Source organism: Protopterus annectens, chromosome 12.part0 (genome assembly GCF_019279795.1).
Source record: "Protopterus annectens isolate FY-2018-M chromosome 12.part0, PAN1.0, whole genome shotgun sequence".
NCBI classification, from domain to species: Eukaryota; Metazoa; Chordata; order Ceratodontiformes; family Protopteridae; genus Protopterus; species Protopterus annectens.
The window spans coordinates 853,099,992-853,117,006 of NC_056746.1; positions in this window are offsets into that span (position 1 = coordinate 853,099,992).

Below are 17,015 nucleotides of genomic sequence, written 5' to 3' on the forward strand. Positions count from 1 at the left end.
CCACCGAGATTAATGTGTTACTATATCCCCAAAGATGTACTTCAAGATGAAGACATCTGCAGGCTTGCCATAGTAGGGCAATGGGGATGGAGTGTGTGTGCATGGGCCATAGCCCATTCATCTAGAGGTAGACTCACCACACTCAGGCACACAAAGGTTTATATTCCACAGGTACATGTATACAACTGCTATATGACTACTGACTTGTACAGTCATGTTGCACAGTTAGCACTAGCACTACAGACTCTATAATGCTGAGGGATTCCAGAGGCAAATGTCTACAGTGATTGACATTTACACATCATGTGGTTTTAGCCAATTGGCTGTGTGCTTAGTGGGACAGGCCTCTTGATGGATGGCTCTTTGTCACTGTCCCTCTCTTCTACACATCTATGTATGTGAACGTTTGGCATATTATAGTGTGTTGTCCTTGGATATATGTGTGTATTCCTATCCAATGTGTGTGTAAAGCACGACTGGTGCATACTGAGGAGTGTATGCACTAACATCTGTGACTGTCAGATATGCATGGTCCACTATTTTTGCCAGACATTGGTGTCAAAAGTGTGTGAGAATGCCCAGTATGACCTTTCAGTATTTTGTTGTCTGACATAGCCTTTATTTCTCTAAGTGTGGGAGCATGCCCAGTATGACCTTCTGTATTGGATGTGTGAATCCATTCCATGTAGATTGCACTCCAGTGCAGACTTTTGTGTTCTACAGCTACAGCTAGCAAACTGTTTCTGCAGGATATCTGTAGATCAGTTGACAATATGGGGTCACATTGGACAATGGATAGTGGGTTACTGTAGGTAGTTGTGTCTGTGCTGCTTCTGCTACATGGTCCTGGTGCTAGCAGAGATATTCAGACATGTGTACTGTTATACACTGTAATGTTTTACTGTAAGGTAGACATATTTGCTTTCAGTGATGTCCTGGAAAACACAGGGTGAATGCAGCTGTGTCCACTATTGTGGTCAAATGCCTACATATTCCTGCACACTCATGCCATTCTGGAGGGGGAGCTGCAGACACTTGCTGCTGGGTCTGTGTAACTGGTTCAGCACCTTGGTACAGTGGTGGCAGAGGATCCCATACTTGTACATCCATCAACGTGATAGTATGGCCATACCTTGCTGTGGCAATACCTCACAGCTGTACAGATTCACACAGGTCACCCACAGGCAGGGGTCATAATTCTAGACATTACCCCTATTCATTGTGGTTTACGAGCAGGTTTGTAGCCACCCATTCTTGTGTTTGCAGCCAGGGACAGTATCTGCACACGGCTGAGTTTTGGACTTCATACACTCCATGCTGCACATGCTCCCACCCCACCCCTTCTATTATTCTATCCTCTTCCATACATTATGCGAACATTCTCTGATATTTTCCCTATAGTTATCATCTCATCACAGCAGTAAATTGGTGTTGGTCCACAGTTCATGCAGTAGGACATGGTGGACATGTTACTGTGATTTGTCCACATGACCTTGCATATGGGTTCTGTGGACTGTGTTATGTTGTTATTTGGGAGTCCATGACATAACATACATTGGCAGTATGGGTGAGACACAGAGCTTTGGCAGAGGACTGTAGGCCATTTGGTAGTGATGCCGGCCAGCTGTAGCAGCCCATTGCATTCTGTCAGTCCTACAGTCCCAGACTGCAATACAGTATAGTACCCTGGGGTGACAGGGTAGGTGTGCTAGGTGTTCATGCCAATACTTTCTGTCAGTATTGATCTAGTGGTGTGGATCATAGCAGGGTGCTGCTTACAGCTAGGGACACACCTGCATGGGACACCTGCTCTGCATGCTGCATTCTTTCGCTATTGCCATACACAGGTGGGGGTCATATTGCACTCATTCCCAACAGCAGGGATATGACCGGAGAGGTACCTGTGGGTGGTGGTTGGGTGAGCTGGGTGAATGTGTCCTATGAACACTACTTGCATCTGACTCACATATATGCATGGGGAATTCCACTTATGCTGGCTTGTGCAGGGACATCAGCTGTTTCTCAATACATCATTCCTATGACCTTTGTGGTCTGCCAGTGTTTGGCCGGATGACATCGGTATTCCCTAGTACAAGCCCAGATAATGTGCTGCAAACCTGTATGCATAATTACAAGGGTGTGTCCATTTGACAGTTACATATTATACACTGTCTGTCTGGGGTACTTCCCCCTGCGTACTGCTTGTATATCTGGGCTGACAGTCATTCCATGTCCATCTTTCAGATGGTGACACATATTACTTCCAAACATTTACAATGTCTTACTGCTAGAATGTGTTATACTGGGAAGCATTGTGTTTGGCACTGCAGTTGTGAGGACTTGGCCCTGTCGTAGGCAGTACTAGGCAATGGCCACCAGGACAAATGTCACCATGCATACATACTAACCACTCTCACACAATATACAACACACATCAACCTAACACACGCAGACCTGCATATTGTACACATGTTACAATCTATCCTGCTACCTTGGCCAGCTCAGGTAATCTGTGCTCCACTGTTATTATACCTACACATACATGTTACTGCAGTTCTACATAGGATTGGCGGACACACCTATGTGTTACTATGGATCTACATAGGAATGGGGGGCACACCTGACTGTTACTACATTTCTACATAGGATTGGGGGGGCACACTTGTGTGTTACTATGTGTCTACATAGGCATGGGGTGCACACCAGACTGTTACTACATTTCTACATATTATTGGGGGGGCACACTTGACTTTTACTATGTGTCTACATCGGATTGGGGGGCACACCAGACTGTTACTACATTTCTACATAGGATTGGGGGGGGGCACATCTGACACTTGTGCACATTTTCTATGACTGTACTGGTATGTCAGGTACTCCATTTCATTCTGTATTCTAACCTATCATGCTGACTAGAGACATATCAGTGTACTACAGGTCTTAGGCTTGATTGACCTACATTTCAGTTTCTGACTTCTTACCCTTCAGAAATAACATCCCACGGCCTGACCTGTTGTAGTCTGTCTGTGTGGGGGGGGGTTACCCATAGCCATCAATTAGAGGCCTTAGCACAGCCTTTGTTTGTGTTTGTCTACACCTGTCCTGCTGGCTGAGACTGTTTAGTATGTGGGCCTCCCTGACTGGCATGTGTGTGTCATATGGACACACATGTGGCCCAGCACATTTCATGCAGTGAGTTTTGTCACCATGTGTAGTACTGGCTACTATGGTGCCACCAGTATTTGTTACAGATCTCATGCTGCCACTATAGGTGTCTACTATCTGCTAGTATCCCATTCAGCCACCCGATTCCCTTGCATGCTCACATCCATACCATAGATACAAGTAACAACACATACAACTCCATTCGGCAATTGGAAGGAAGAGTGACTTACCTTGTGGCTGTGGTAGTATTGAGGATGGTGCTGGAGGGCTGCCTATGTCAGAAGCACATATTACACTCCCTATACATGGTTGAGCACAGGTAGTGTCATGTTTGGCATCCCTTTTATTGTATGTGCGAGTCAGAGAGAGATGTCATTCCCTGGATCTCTGCTGTGTCAGTGTATGTGCTATGCGTTGCCTCTTTCTCAAGGCCAGGGCATACTGGACATGCCTCCTTCTGCCTACTGTGGCAGGCTCAGGTTGTTCCTCTTCTGAGTCACTCTGTGCCTGTGCAGGCCTTGGCAATGGTGAGGGACTGTGTGGCCCTGCCCCATGCTGCTCCTGCTGTAACTCTTTCCACAGGATCATATTGTGTGGCATGGTACATACAATGACAATTTGAGTACATGCAGCTGGTGAGTACTGCAAGGATCCACCAGATGTGTTCAGGCACCGGAACCTTGACTTGAGCATCCCAAACACACGCTCTATTATAATTCTGGTCTGTGCATGTGCCTCATTATTTAGTTCTTGTTCGGGTGTGTGTGCATTTCTGATGAGTGTCATCAGCCACAGCTCCAGTGCATAACCAGCATCCCCCACTAGGTGACCATAAGGCATGTCCCCATTGGCAAATCTCTGGTACAGCTGCATCAGATGCCAGATGTGGGAGTTGTGATAGCTTCCAGGGCAGCCAGCACACACATTCATTATAATGCCCTGGGCATCACACATGACCTGGCAGTTGATGGAGGGGAACCCCTTGCAGTTGATGTAGACGCTACCCTGCTCACCGGGTAGTGCTTTGATGCATATGTGCATGCAGTCTATAGCACCCACTACCTCAGGGTATTCTGCTATTTGGTAGAAGAGATGCATATTGCTGGCCAATGCCTCACGGGTGTTAGGAAAATACACGTGCTCACCGGCATGTGCTGACATGGCATCCAGGAACTGGTAGAGTACCCTGGATGCTAATGCCTGTGCGATCCCCATGATATCTCCAGTTGGCCTTTGGAAGGTACCTGTGGCTATTAAGCCTACACATACCTTGGTATCCACTAGGATGGGTTACCCTCTGTTAGTTCTGTTTGTGAGGTATGGCCGGCACAGCTCAACAATTTGTTGTAGGAGGTCCCTGTCCACCTTATAGTGCTCCACTATCTCCAGCTCATATAGCCCCTGGGAGGTTACCCTGGGTCTGTACACTCTTCTCCATCTCTTCACTGTGGGTTGGTCGACAGCATTCTCATCCTCACCACCCTTAGCCTCTTCCACATGTTGATGTATGATAGCTGCTGCAGCCCCTATCATTTTGTTGTTTTTGTTTGTTAAAATTTCCCTGCTTGTATACACCGGTGGAGTAGAGTATGTGGGAAAAACCAGAGGGAAAAGTGTTTGCATAGTTTATAGTAGTGTTCTGGGCTGGGCTGGGCTGCTGCCTGTGTAATTGGCTGATTCTGATACATTTTACCTGCCAGCTATGCTAGTTCTCCTTGATTACCTTCCTACAGCTGTTTTCCCTTCCCATTGCCTTCCTGTTTAAGCCCAGGAGCACGCCATGCAAACACAATGCTCAAATGTGCACAGAGCTGCTATTTCCTGGATTACTTTTTTTTTTCCCTTTAAAACACGGTGCGCAGTGCGCACACCCGCTTAGGCAATGTAAAGAGTGCTAGGCAGCCTCAGACACACACCCTTGCTTAGTTCTGCTAAGTTAAGGGCAAACCCGAGCCACAGGGCTCTAATATGCTTACAGTATGCCTGACACACACCTCCTATGATGTCAGCTAACTCTTAGGCTTGAACCATGCTATTCCTACACTTACACTGTTGGGTGCTGGCTAGCATTGAGGGGAAATCTGGGATTCAGTATCATACCCCTCATTTGCATAGGATTGCCTGCTAATGCATAGTTACAGGTCCCACACTGAGCCTTCCCCCTTTGCAACCACTATTCACTGGCCATGTTGTCTTCTGCCTTCCATTGAGTATAATGGCAAAATAGTGTTTTGGTTAGAATGCTTATTTCAGGTTATTTTTTTATATTTTCAGCCCGATCCCATTTGCGTGCCACTGCCTACACTTAAACAGCCTAAATCGGCTAAAAAAATAAAAGTTATTTTTTTTATTTTTGCATGCCAGTGGTCATATATTTGGCCATTGGCATGGTTTCCACATAATATGCACACTTTATAGGGAGCTGTCATGGCTCCATTTTGTAGTTTGCAGAAATGTACTCGGTTACTAACAGAGTACATTTCTGCACACTACACTAGTCCTGCATGGCCGGCAGACAGCTTCCTTGATCACAGATTCACCTCATTTGCATGGTTTTCACCTGAAAATGGGGTAATTTGCATGCAGGAGCTGTGTCCATCCAGGAATTGTGCAGGAGCACTTGTGCACGTCCCTGCAGCTTATTACTGGATCGCACAGCAGCCATATTGCCTCCAAGAACTCCTGCACTGTTCCTGCATACTGTGCAGGGCTTGCTGAATCCAGGGGATTGTTTTGAACATAAAACATTTTGGGGAAAACCTTCTTGTTCTTTAACTGTTAGTATTTCATATAACCCTTGCTCTGATGATATTAATAATTGTATTAATGGGCAGAATGAAGGATGACAAGACAAATCACTGGTAAAAAGCTTAAAAGAAGAGCTTTAGGAGGGTTAATTAGTGAAGATAAAGATATCAATAAACACAGTGAGGAATCTGGTTTATTTCTGTAACAGATTACAGTGCAAAAGTATGTTATTCTGAGCTATTGGTAACTGACAACTCACATGTAACATGCAATATTAATCAAATAACATACTTGAATAAAGAGTATATTACAGTTTCCTGTTTACCAGAGTTTAAGTTAATTGATTATTTAGATTTGTTACCAAGGTTAACTAGGGTCAAACTGACCTATAATACATTTGTTTTTCAGGGAGGTACTAATGATTTAAGGTATACACCATTAAATAAGATAAAAAATGCAAATATTGATATAATTGGGTATTCTGAATAATTAAATATAGAGTTTGCATTATATGAAATCCTTCCTGGCTTGTGTTGGTCAAATTACTAGTGGTTGAAGGCAATTATTTAATACCTGGCTAAGACAACTATATTTTGTCTACACTATTAAACTAATAAAAATTTGGGAAAACTATTATTTGAAAATGTTTTCAAGGGATGGCATTCATCTAAACTATTATATATCTAAGGTTCTGTCGAGCTTGGTTAGGAATTACATAAAACATTTTTAGGGCCTCACATGAGTGGCTGCAGTAGAAACAGTAAATTTAATAGCTCTTTAAAATGTTTCTTTAGCAATGTCCAAAAGTTGGGGAACAAAGGAGGTGAGTTAAATATTATTGCACTTTCTGAGGGATATAAGCTTATTGTTGTTACTGAGACAGGGAATTAATTTGACTTATATATACCAGGATATAACAAAGATGAATGCTTACAAATAAGAAAGAGAGGTGGAGGCATAACTTAATTGTTTAGAAACTCATTTTTTTTGTAAACCTTTTTGTAAAATTTGTAAAGAAGTATGTAATAGTTCGAGCTTATGGAATATTGTTACATGATCCTATAACACTGATACTTTATCTTACACCTACAATGGATTTAGACACCCACTATGATTATTTGTGTACATTAAATATACATTTAGATCATAGAAATCTGGTATTGACAGGTGACTTTAATTATCCTACCATTGATTTGCAAGTAAATGAAGGATGATATAGTCATGAAAAAGAATTTATTGAGATTTTGCAAGTATCTTAATATTATAGACTTGATTTTGGAACTGATTCAAGGTAGATTTTTTTTAGGTACAGATAATCTTTAATTGAAAAAAATATCAGGACTCCTCCTCCTTTAGGATTATTGATCTTTAGACTTTCTCATTTTAAATAGTGGCTAAGGATAAACAGAGAGTATTGACCAAACATTTTAATTATGGTATAATTGACTATTATCAGTTAAAAAATAATTTGGTATCTTTGAACTGGGTAGAGATAGCTGAGTTAGTTAATGGGGGTCATACAACAAAGACTGTCTGTTGTATTACAGTGTGGCTGGGTCAACTAGCTATACAACAGTAAATTCCAAAAATAAATTCCCACTATACTGAAATTCTAATCTGAACAGATTATATAATAGGACCAGATGGCTTCTTGTGTTTATGATAAATTTCCAAATAAGTTTAATAAAATGAAGTTAAGGTTGAGAAGTAAGGAACCGTCATTGAGTATAAGAAATGAAAAAATAAATTATGAAGATTTCCTGGCAAACAATCACACAAACATGAAAAAATAATAAATACATTAATTTAAGAATGAAATATATTATATTAATTACACTTTTGTAGATGAGACATTAATTAGTGATCATGAATTTGTAGTGAATAAATTTAATGAAAATTTTACTGGTTTTAGCATTAATACAAGTGATTATTATTCTGAATCTGTGGAAGAAATAATTGATTTTAAGACAAAATGCCCTACTATTACTTAATAAATGTTATAAAGAGCCTTAAATCAAATTAAATCTGATAAGACTATGTTCCTGGAATTTTTTTGGTTAATAAAAGCAACTTGCTCAAATAAGCACCAGCATGTAACACCAACAAAATATAAAATAAAAACACCACTGACACTGAATAAATCCAAATGAAGGAATGAAGGAACTGTTTATTTCCTCGACTAAGCGTTTTCACCCTGTAAACTCAGGACATCATCAGTGACTAACCACAGTTAAAAACGTTGTTTAAATACCAAAAAGCCACATCACGCCCAAAAATCCAATAATTAAATAATTAGTTAATTCTAAAGCTCTTTCTTTCAGTTTGCTTGTGGTTTTACCCATGTAAAAAGCTGAACAGGACAAATAAGTAGCTATGTATGCTGCCATTTTAGTATTACAGTTACAATAACCAGGGCTTGGGATTGTACAATGGTAACCTTCTACCATAACATATGGACCTGAGTTAATAAATGTACATGCTTTACACATGTTACATTTTGACATACTAGAAAACATCCTTATCTTATTTACTGTTTTTTTCAAATAAATTCTTAAGGTTTGCACCTCTAGAAAAAATTATTTTTGTCGAAAACCCTAAGATGTTTTTCATTTCAGGGCTTAAAACAATGTTCCAGGTGTTATTTACAACATAACTTATCTGTACAACCTCATTGTTAGAAGGGAGAACTAAAGTGCTGTCATATTCAGTTTCTTTTGTCTTTGCAAATGTGCTCCCTTGATTAGTATGTAGAACAGGTAAGAACTTTTCTTTCCTTTTCTTACATATTTCGTTTCTAGTTCTAATAAGTAATTTAGTGGGATATCCTCTTTCTTTAAACATTCCCACTAAAATGTACATTTCCTGTGTAAAGTCAGTCTCATCACTTGTAAGTCTCGAAATCCTTACCATTTGCCCTTTTAGAACACGCTGGAAAACACACACTAAACTTGTGAAAAAGGGCAACCAGGAAACAATAAGAGCCTGCAAATCTCCAAAAAACGAATTTATTACTGTAAGCGCTTTCAGCAAGGTTCTTACCCTGCCTTCTTCAGACAAACACATACAAATCGATTAAGCGACTTTTAAAAAAAAACAATGTTTCCACTAATCAGAACTTAATTTGCTGGCTCTTATTGTTTCCTGGTCGTTCATTTGCCCTTTTACTATACCCTTTTTTTTTAAAGTTAGGGTGGCAACTGTTATAGTGGAGGAGAGAGTTCGAGTAAGTCTCTTTTCTATGTACCCTAGAGTTGAAATTGTTGTTACTTTTATCCCAACTAAATGAAATAACTAATAAGTCAATACTCCCTTTACCTATTCTGTGTGTAAATTTCAGGAATGCCATGGTAGAATTCAAATAATCAATAAATTCTTCTAATTCAACTATGTTCCCTTTCCACAGAATTAGTATATCATCCAGGAATCTTAGCTATGTAATCACCTTGTCAAAAAAGTTAGATGTAAACACACACTTTTCCTCCCTCTTAGCCAGCACCAAATTTATGTAAATTGGTGCACATTTGGCTCCCATGGCTACAGCTATTTGGTGAAAGAATTCCCCTTCAAATGTCAAAAAATTGTTGTTCAATACTAATTCCATCAATTCCACCAGTAGGTATCTTTTCATGTTGTGAATTCCTTGTTTTCCAATCAGAGCTTCCCCAAACAGTGCCAACCCCTCAACATGTGGTATAGATGTGAATAAATTCATAACATTCACCGTACCAAATTCGTCCATAATAGGTATGTCCCTGAGGGTTTCTAAACAGTGCCATGAATCCTTCAAAATATGTGTGTAACACTTAAGAATACTTTTACACCAAAAATCAATATACGCTGCTATGAGCTCTGTTTTTGACCCAGTAGCAGCGACAATTGGTCTAAATGGTGGGTTGTTTAAGATTTGTAGGATGTCTACATCATTAGGAGTTTCAATTATGGCTCCTAGTTTGCAGTCATCTGCGAACTTCATTAACCAAAGATTTTCTGTGTTAGCCTGTACTTCAGAAAAGTAGATACCAAACAGGAGAGGACCCAGGACTGAACCCTGTGGTACTTCACTTGTCACTGGTCTAAAGTCGGATTTGGAGTCTGTTACTTTCACAGTGTGGGTTCTGTCAGTGAGCCAGTTGGCAACTCATCTTGTAACATAGCGATTTATACCTAGTTTAGTGAGTTTATCTATAATTCCACAGTGGGGGATGGTGTCAAAAGCCTTGGCAAGATCTAGATAGGCTGTCAGGTTTAGGAGACATGATCTGCCTTTTACAATCCTGAACTGGGTGGGGTCCAGAGTTTGGAGATTACCAATATCTTTGTTTATAAGTTACATGATGATAAGTTCCATGACCTTGCAGACCAGGCTCATTAGGCTAATGAGCAGTAGTTCCTGGGGTCCATGGTAGCTCCCCCTTTGTGGAGTGGGATAACCATTACTGTGCGCCATTCAGTGGGCACAAAACCTGAGGTGAGGCTGTGATTGAACATGGTGCTTAGGTGGAGTGCCAGTTCATTCTGTAGTTAATGTAGAATGCAGCTCTAGCTTACTCTAGCCTGAAACCATTATTACCATTTCAGGTTTACCTATTTATCTATAGCACCAATTTCCCACCTCCAACACTTATCTCAATCAGTCTAAATATAACATCTTCAGGTATCTTTCTTTCAGTAGACAAACTTTTTGCATCATTTACTCCTCTACTAGCCTCTACCCCAACCCCTTATTTTCAAAATAAATAACTACCAGCCATGGCCTCTTTCAAACTTATCTCACTCACAATTATCTTAGCCCTACTATCCCTGGCCCTACATCTGTTCTCATACCACTCCTGTCATCTTATTTACTATCCCTCTCCAACTTCACCCAACAACCCAGTCCACTGTTAGAGTAAGTCCCTTAGTTATATCTCTCCTCAGTTATTTGCCCCCTATCCAACACTATTCTTTTATCTAAGATACCTTCAAGCACACAATCTTGTTAATACACTTTATATATACAATAAACTATTCTCCAAAACAAAATTTCTTATCCTGCACTCCCTAACTCACATTGAACTTCAGTTTGACATCCACCCCAACCCAGGCCCTGCTCTTACTACTTTCTCTAACCAACCCCCTCCACCAACCACAAGTACTAACATCCCCCCTGCACCTACCCTACCTCTTAAAAAATGTACTTCAGACCTTCTCATTATAAATTTCAACCTCAGAAGCCTCCTAAATAAAGTTCATGAATTCCATGCAGCCATGGCCCTTTATACCCTAGACATAGCCATTGTTCATAGGTTCATAGCTTGGTACTAGGCTATCGGCCCTAGGGTCTATACAAGCCTAGCCATAACAATTCCCTTGCTATTTCTTCCCACACTATTTACTTCCCTGGACCCCTTTCTAGCAGGGTGACTGACGTGATCCCTGGGGTGAATTTCCTTTCTCCCATCCAATTGTCAAAGTTCCTTTTGAAGAGGGCCAAAGAGGCGCTCTGCTTGACATGTATGGGCAGTCTATTCCAGAGTCTGGGGAGTCTCTGGGTCAGGAACCTCTACCTCCAGCATGTTTTGTTTATTGTGATGACAAGATTTAGATCCCTGGAGCGTGTGGCTCTGAGGGATTGGGATTTCTTTAAGTGTAGCATGTCCAACAGCTCTGGGTTTGACATGGCCTTGTATGTTAAGCAGAGATCGTCTCTGAGTAGACGATATGCGACAGAGTATAGCTGGAGTTTATTAAGGCAGTCAGCATAGGGCATCTGCTTTAGGCCTGTGATTCTTTTAGTGAGGTATTTCTGCGGCCTTTCCAGTTGTTGCAGGTGTCTTGAGAGGTACATACCAAATGGGGCATTGTATTCTATAATGGCTCTAATGAGGGATGAGTACAGTGGGACAATGACCTCCTTTTTTCTTTTTTTATTGTAACAGAAACCTGGCTTAAGCCCCATATAAAATAAGAAGAAATACTCCCTGATGGATATAGCATAATTAGAAAGCATAGACTATCAAAACGTGGTGGGGGCATTGCTATCATATACAATGATAACCTCAAAATAGTTCAACTAAACTCCATCGCACCTAAACCCCCTAGTTCAGAAATTATAGCTGCCAGGCTCAATATAAATCAACACAAATCTACCATCATCATAGCTATCTACCTCCCTCCTTCAAATAATCTACAAAATATTGAAAATATACCTGAATGGGCTTCCTCTAACTTTAGCCATGAAACAGTAATACTTGGTGACTTTAACCTAGACTGCCTCACCTGCTCCTCCAATACACCAACTAATTTCCACCAAAATATACACCACCCTACCCGCATAGATAAGCATGCAAATAGACATTCCACCCTTGATTGGATTCTGACAAATAGAACTAACATCAGCTATGAGGCTCTCTGCCTACCTGGCACCCTAAGTGATCATCTCCCAGCATACCTAATAAGAAAAAATTCAAACATTTGTGGTAATATCACCACTACACTCAAAATAAAAAAAACAGTTTTCCCCATCCATCTTTCAAACTCTCTTAAAACAACAAAACCGGGAACCACTAAAACCTTACAACTGGACCAAGCAGTTCAGTACTTTAATAACATTTTCCTGATAACCTTAAATAAGCTTGCCCCAATTAGAAAGATTTGCACCAAAACAAGAAAACTGCCATGGTTAGCAAAAGAAACCATATTATTACTCAGGCAAAGAGACAAAGCATGTTCTCTCTATCTCTCTTATAGAAGTGAGGCTAATCTCACCACCTTCTATCAACTTAGAAATCAAGCTAAGGAACAAATCAAACTAGACAAAAACATACTTTCAAACTTGCCAACTAAAATATCAAACAAACCCACAAAGATTTTGGCAATTCATCAACCTCCTTCTAAATCCCAGAAAACCCACTACACCAGTTCCAACAACCAATAATACTTCAGACTCTATTGCCACCCAAGTTAATACCCACTTTATTACTGCAATAACCTCCCTATTAGACAACACTACTAACTCTCCTCTTTCCATACCCTCACTCTCTACTCAACCACATACCTACTTTAAATTTTAACCCATCCAAACAAGCTACATACAAAGCCTACTATCTAAAGTAAAACCATGTACCCTTGCTGCTGATCAACTACCTGGAGACTTTTTGTAAACAGCCACCACATCTATTGCCTACCCTATATCTATCCTAATTAACCGCTCTGTCCCATATTATTCCAGTTCATAAAGGAGGCCCCTCTAAAGATATATCTAACTACAGACATATAGCCATACTCTCACCCCTAGCTAAAATCCTGGAAAAATGTATCCACAAACAAATAATCGATTACTTCCAAAAGAATAACTTTTTATCTGATACACAACATGGTTTTTGACCAAAACACAGTACTAATGCAGCCCTCATTAGTTTTACTAACTCCATTAGTAACCTCAGAAACAACAACCAACTTGTCTCCGCAACCTTTCTTGACATGTCAAAAGCCTTTGACACTGTATCCCATCAAATCCTCCTAAATAAACTGGCCACTTACAACTTCTGCTCTGAAGCCCTAAACTGATTCCACAGCTACCTCTCAAACAGGCAACAGGCTACCTTATGGGATAATAAACTCTCCCCTCACCTTCCTATCTCTGTAGGAGTTTCCTAAGGATCAATTCTCGGGCCACTACTTTTTACCATTTTTACCAATGACCTTAGCACAGCCGCTAACCCTGCCAATATTATACAATATCCAGATGATTCCTCTCTTATCTGTTCTGCTCCTACTGTTGTAGCACTTCAAACAAAAACTCAGACTGCCCTCAGCAACATTGAAAGATATCTAGCTGCCCATCAACTTATACTAAATCCCAATAAAACTAAGCTAATGATCTTTTCAAATCCTTCATCTCTAACTAATCATCTACATCTTTCTATCTTTTCCTCAATGGCACAAAAATAGAACCTGTTGAACACACCAAACTGCTCAGGGTTACTACAGACAATGCATTGAAATTTGGCAAACATATAGCACAGACAATTAAAAAGGTCCATATAAAACTTGGTACACACTATAGAGCCAAACCTTTTCTTACAGATCATGCTCGACTTGCAACAGCAAGAACCCACCTGTTATCTTCACTACTCTACTGTTCTCAAATATTTACAAACCTTCGAAAAACAGAAATTAATAACCTTGAATCATGCTGTAACAAGATAGCCAAATTTGCAGCTAACCATCCCCAAAAAGCTCATCACTGTACTGCCTTACAACAACTAAATTGGCTAGAACTCCCAATCTTAATTATATTACAACCAACTATTAATTGCCCATACAGTGATGTATAAACATAATCACTGCCCATCTCTATCTAACCTTGTTCAACCCTATAAAAATCTTAATTCTCTCAGGTCAGCAGACAAAGTGCTACTTAAAGTAAACCAATCACACAGTTCACATGGTGACTCCTTGTACTGTTACAAAATTGCAAAATACTGGAACTCTCTTCCACAACTTATTCTATCTATTGATCATTCTCAAAACTTTAAACAGGTACTAAAACAATACTTCTTAACTCATTGGATATGCTCCTGCTCTCCTCCCAACTAACCTGCCCCCCCCATCACACTACGGGTCTATATTATAACATCGAAGCCTTAAAACTTTGAATGTTATAATATCGAATCCTATGCACCGAACACTGAAAATAGCGAAGCTGCAGAATATCAAATAATTTCCTCGGGAAAGTATTTGGTGGATAATTTCTGCAGCTTCGCTATTTCCTCGACTGTGGAGCTAAGGTTACGGATCGGGTTAAGGTAAGTGTGCGAATGAAGGTGAGTGTGCGATAGGGACCTTAGGGTTAGGGAGCGAGTAAGGTGAGTGTGCAATAGGGACTTTAGGGGTTAGGGAGCGGGTAAGGTGAGTGTGCGATAGTTAGGGACCTTAGGGTTAGGGTTGGGTTAAGGTAAGTGGATAGCTAGTAGTGTATGTATGGTTTAGTGTAGGGTTTTGTGAAGTGTGAAGTGTATGTGTGTGGATTATTTATTTTGGTGTGCTTGTGTTGTGTGTATGTTTGTCGGAACAGTGAATTTTTTCCCTGGGAAAAAATTTGCTATTCTGACTGTTCGATTTTCTGGTGTTTCAATCAAATGGGTTATATATTATAACATTCAAAGTTTTAAGACTTCGATGTTATAATATAGACCCCACACTACATGCAGCTTTCACACATCCTCATAACCTTTGGATGAGGACACCCCCACCACTCATTGGAATGCAGATATAAAAAATAATAATAATATGCATGTTTTTACTACAAATTGTTAATGTATCTCTGTATGATTTTGTAATCTTATTGTATGCTGCTTTATATATGCCTTTGTATATCTATGTTTCTGGAGCTTTTCTCATGGGGTCTCCACTGAAAAAAGGCACTTTGCCCAGTCGGACATTACCCGGTAAACAAATGTTAATAAATAAAATAAATAATAAATAACCCCTGTGCAATGGATGGCAGCTAGGACAAAGCAGATGACCCTGTCCGGGATGCTTTCTCTACTAGCTGATTCATCATCTCTTGTCACGGTTGTAATACTTTGTGCTAGATCACAGCTGGGTTTTGTGAATATGGTCTACATTAAAATCACCCACAACTATGAGTTCAGCTTTGATGTCAGTGGCTAGCTAACAGAATGTGTCATTTGTTATTGCTTCATCTGAGTATAGATAAAGTCTAGCACTATGATTTTGGAGAGTTAATTTTAATAACAGTGAAGAGGGAGTCATGTTGCATGATAGCTGGAATTTGAAGGGACTTTAGGCAAAAGGTGGTAGCATAGTTTTCAATCCTCCATCTCCAAAGCATGGAACATAACCTGTTATTGCAACAACTTGGTCAGAAGAGCTCATAAATGATAGCTTGAGTACAAATATTATTGTTAATGCATGTGCTCAAACTATTTAGTTTATAAGCAAGTGTTACAATAAGAAAAAGTTTTTTTTGCATGGGGCAAGCCATCCGCACCTAACATTTCCTTACCTTATTATTCTCACTCGAAGATCACTGTATCTTTCAGAAGAAGTGAGTGATCACAACATAATTACAGCCTCACTGTTTCACTCCTCACTATCATGCAGTTATATGCAATCTCACTTAATAAGGCAGCAAGCAGGCAAACACAAGCATATATGTCAATTTAAGTGCCAGGCTTGCAAATGTGACTCAAGCCATAATGTTCCAAGCAAGTGTCTGTAGCCTGAAGATCATCATTGCCCTTGGAGTAGAAAAATGAACAGATTTGTAACAGTTTAGTGAATCCAGGTATCATATAAGTGTACATTATTGTTTCAAGTCGTCAAAGTTTATTATCTCAGTAGGAAGATAAAAAGAGCAGTAGCAAGCTACTAAATTGTAGCAATTCATTCTCTCACCAGCTAACTTGTTAATGGGCAGAAAGTTGAAAAAAATAACTATTCAGCTATGTTTCTCATGCCTGAAACTCAACAAGAAAATGCTGGGAAGAATTCAGTACAGAGAAAATACTATTTTGATAGAAACTTCAGAAGAGTAACAGATGCACCAGCCTTGGGATAGTTTTCACAGTCTGAAGATGAAGTAGCTGGTTGGACATTTGGACCAAGTTCTTATGCTGTTTATATTCAGGTGATGGAAAGCTGCTGAGAGACTGATTTAAGATAAATACATTGCAGTTTGAAATCTAAGGAAGAAGACCAATCAGAACTGATGCAACTACAATTTTCACAAGAAAAAAAGAGAGATTAAGGACATTGTGATAATTAATAGTTGCAGAATGAGGCTCTTGAAGTTGCATTTCCAAGAAAAGCTGCCCTAAAATGAACACTTGATGTCTAGACAGAGAAGCCCATTAAATATTTTAGATGTCAAAGATCGCTGAAGAAAATAGACAGAAATATAAATGGTTTGAGAGCTGATCATGATACGAAAGACTGAAAGTTGCATTCATTAAAATGTATTTTGATATACACAAAATTATCTTGTTTGATATTAAAAAAGAAAAGAAACTGGGCGGAGCCTAGATGGCATTCTGAAAGCAGCACTTTTTTCGAGCTCCTTAAAACTACTTTAAATAACAGGAAATTATTATTTT